Source organism: Apium graveolens, chromosome 5, assembly GCF_009905375.1.
Source record: "Apium graveolens cultivar Ventura chromosome 5, ASM990537v1, whole genome shotgun sequence".
NCBI classification, from domain to species: domain Eukaryota; kingdom Viridiplantae; phylum Streptophyta; class Magnoliopsida; order Apiales; family Apiaceae; genus Apium; species Apium graveolens.
The window spans coordinates 213,624,735-213,629,063 of record NC_133651.1 but is presented as its reverse complement, the minus strand read 5'-3'; the positions used below and the strand labels follow the sequence as shown (position 1 = coordinate 213,629,063).

General features: G+C 39.7%; 1 non-coding gene across 1 annotated transcript; it reads left to right on the top strand.

Annotated features, from left to right (window-relative positions):
* Positions 1–500: 500 nt before the first annotated feature.
* On the top strand, positions 501–607 carry LOC141662877 (small nucleolar RNA R71). Its single transcript, XR_012550977.1, has one exon. It is a non-coding gene; the product is annotated as a small nucleolar RNA R71 (small nucleolar RNA).
* Positions 608–4,329: the final 3,722 nt, after the last annotated feature.

The following is a 4,329-nucleotide window of genomic DNA, read 5'->3' as shown; positions in this document are numbered from 1 at the left end:
TGAACTGTTTACTTACGCCTTGCTGATATGGTTGCTGAATAGTATTTTGATTATTACTCCAGCTGAAATTTGGATGATTTCTGTTGTTAGTATGATAAGTAGCTGGTACAGGCTGCTGCGGTCGCTGATAATTGTTCACATACTGAACAGATTCATTAACAAGAGAACACTGATCCGTAGCATGAGAACCTGCACAAAGCTCACAGACCATAGCTATCTGATTGACTCCATAGGTGGCTAGAGAATCGACCTTCATAGACAGCACTTGGAGCTGCGCTGCAATAGCTGTAGCTGCATCAACTTCCAAAATACCTGCTACCTTCCCGGGGATCATCCTTTGATTCGGGTTTTGATGCTCATTTGCAGCCATAGTCTCAATAAGATTATAAGCCTCCGTATAGCTTTTGGCCCACAAGGCGCCTCCAGCTGCTGCATCGAGCATGGGCCGAGATTAGGCCCCCAAACCATTATAGAAACCAGTGATCACCATCCAATCAGGCATTCCATGATGTGGACACTTTCTAAACATCTCCTTGTAGCGCTCCCAAGCTTCGCACATAGATTACGTAGGTTGCTGCGCAAACTGAGTAAGAGTACTCATCATAGTCGCAGTCTTCGCTATTGGATAAAACTTCACCAGAAACTTTTGTGCAAGATCTTGCCAAGTAGTGATAGACCCAGCTGGTTCAGAATGTAACCAGTCCTTAGCTTTATCCCTCAGTGAGAATGGGAATAGCCTCAGCTTGATAGCCTCATCAGTCACACCATTATATTTGAAAGTACTACAGATCTCGACAAAATTCCTTATGTGCATGTTGGGGTCTTCAGTCGCAGAACCTCCAAAAGAAACAGAATTCTGCACCATCTGAATAGTCCCCGGCTTGATTTCAAAGTTATTGGCCTCAATAGCCGGGTGCATGATGCTAGACTGAATGTCATCAATTTTAGGCCGAGAAAAGTCCATAAGAGCTGGATCTGCCGGAACTATACGATCACCCATGATTACTGGCTCTTTCTGCTCACTTCCTGAATCCGAATCTTCAAAATGTACCTTCTCCGGAATATCAAGAACTTCATCTGTCTCCTCAGCCATATCTAAAGTCCTCTTGCGAGTATGAGAACGTGTTTGCATAAACGCTCGCTAAAGTACCTGAAACACAACTGGAAACAATAAGTAACACGTCTTAATCACTGAGTCCTAATGACCACTGATGGTAAGTACATAAACTAAGTAAATACGCCGAGTCCCCGGCAGCGGCGCCAAAAACTTGTTAGGGAGAAAACACGCGCTAATAACACACGCAAGTATACGCGTTTGCAAGTAATATAGAATACTTTCTAGTTCATTCCCACAGAGACTCAGACTAATTATGTTCAATTACACTCAATCACCAATGTATGATTACTTCTCAATGTTAAAACAATAACACTTAGATTTGATTAACTAATTATTAACTATAATTAACTACGAGAATTAAGAACTTAATTAACACTTGAATTAATAATATTAAAACACTCATGAGATCACAACTTCATTACTACTTCCTTCAATAGTCATTGTTATTACCCTTAGCATGCAACAGTGATGATATTAATCGAACAACACGAAACTGATAAAAGCCAACTTTCATTGTACTAATACCATTCTACCAAACATCCACAATTAAGATAGAAGTTGAATAGGCATCAATTATGTTGAGTCCCTATATGTCTACAGAAATTGACAACATAACGATTTTAGCACAAGTTATTCTTTTTGATTACACAGGGCGAATAAAACGGTAAGAGTTACCCACTAATCATGCATACTCGTACACGAACCTATGCTAGCATGGCAAGTTCTAAATCTCAAGATCCACCGTCGCTTCACAAGAGATTAACACCCTATCTTATATGTTCGCGACGCACATAAGAAGAATAAGCACAACCAATACTAGATATCATAAAATCATCACACACTAAGGTATTTAACAACTAACTAAAGAATTCCATAGTAAATCCGTTACGACCCCATGATCACGATTAGCCCATGATAGCACTCATCGTCATCATGGGTTCATATGAAAACATGATAATAACACACAAGAATAATAACTAAAACTACTTATATTAAACCAGAGTACGTCACAAGAGTAAATAGGTTCAAAGTAAAGAAAACTAGCATCCAACGTTACATCGAAATAAAGAATCACAAGAAAATATGCATCCTCTTCGTTGCGGTATGCTAAAACGGTCTTCTTCCTTATCTCCACGCTCTTTGATTAATACTACGATCCAACCTTTGTGAAACGACTCTGAAAACTACTTATATAGGAGTCCCATAAATCTCAGATATCTCAGAAGTTGGAAGTTAAACGGAACTAGGAGTCCAAAATAATAATTCTAATTTTCTGTCCCTGAGCGGCCGCTCAGCATTCCTGAGCGGGCGCTCAGACCCCTTCTGGAAAATGCTCTGTTTTTCTCCCGTTTCTTCACTGCAATCTACTCCTATCTTCCCGCTTGCAATGCCAAACACATGCCAAGGCTTATTATTGATGAAATCTCTCCAGGAATACAATTAATACCCTCAAATGCACAAAAACTAGAAAAACGCATCAAATATACAAAATACTTGATTTCAAGACATCAATTTAAGCCATTATAAGACGTTCTAAGTGGTATAAAATGCCACTTATCACACCCCCAAACTTAAATCGATGCTTGTCCTCAAGCGTCACAGACTAAAAAACAAAATAAAAACATGCATGAATGCAATCTATATGAAATGCAGCGTTCCCCCTTACTACGACCAAACCAACCAACTTACGACATCTCAACAAATGCAATTAGGCGAATAAAGATCAATCAAACCATGCAAACTAACATACAGCCGGAAACGTGGTGTGTGCAGATGCTTAACAGATATGCTTCGAAACTAGATCAATTACTATAACTCGACTATCCTCAAGGTAATCACATGATTATACGAAGAATAAAATTCTAGGCACAAAATGACTTATAACACTTCAAGATTACTGGAGCTTATTACGGAATCACACTTTTTATTTAATACAACCACAAATGCTTATTTGATCGTGCAATGAGTGAGGTCCATAAAAGACTTATATAATGGCATCCATGTAGCGAGCGTTAGGTTAGCGGATCCCAGACTATAAAAGCCTTAGGTCACTAGGCACAAAGTCCCTTAAGAACTTAATAACTCGAATACCAAAGAACCCACTCGTGATCAATTATGCATTAACTCTCTATTTTTTTCTTTTCTTTTTCTTTTTTTTTATTATTTTTTCCTCTTTTTTTTTCCAAAATTTCTGAGCAAGTGCGCTTCGCTCCATCTCGCTCAACCCTAGACTACTCGCATAAAAATACGAGCCGACTACTAGCCATTTGACGCCTAGCCACAATTAGCAATGAATTCCACTTTTTACTCCAATTTTTCTTTTCATGCCTTTTATCACTAAGAACCTATTATAAATTCTAAGCATAATCAATAGATTAACCTTAAAAACCATCAAACCATAACAACAATCTAGTCCTTAAGCATTCTCTAAGACTTAGTGAAATTACAAATATTTCTAGCATGCATGTCAACCTACAAGACTCAACATCACTTTAACGCTATCACTACACTCGCATCAATATCACAAATTAATTGGCACAGCAACGCAAAAGGGATCATGGTATATGCATGAGCTACATGATATGATAAATAAAGCTATAAATAAAAATAAAAATAATAATAAAAAAAACTACATGGCAAAAATATGCAATTATTTGAGCTAAACTATCATGAATATGCAACTATATGACACACACACAAAATTAAAATATTCCTTAACTACCACCCCCAAACTTAAAATATTCACTGTCCTCAGTGAAGGTAGTAGAAAGAAACACAGGGTATACCTACTAGGAGAGATCATCATCCTCATCACACCCTCAGAGGATGGAGTATCAAGAGGCGGATATGCACAGTCCTCACCAAAAACTGGCCACTGGATGTCAGCTCCAAGGCCTCTAAAAGCAGTCCCAAGCGCAAGGGTGAGCTCCTGAGCAAACCTGCTCCGCGTCTCTTACATAGCATCCATCCTCCTCGACCGCCTCCTATACTGGGCATCAGCCATCCCAGCACCCTCCTGAGCTCTAGAAGAACCAGCCTCATCTCGTCTTGGCCTCGCCATGGTAGCACCTCGTGCTGGACGCCCTCTTGGAAGACGATAACCCAGCCCATGCTCCTCGGGCTCTCCACCAGTCCACTCCTGCATCACATACAGAGTCCCGAAGTCAATAGGTTCGGCCGACAACTGCAACTACTCGTGAGACGACCACTAA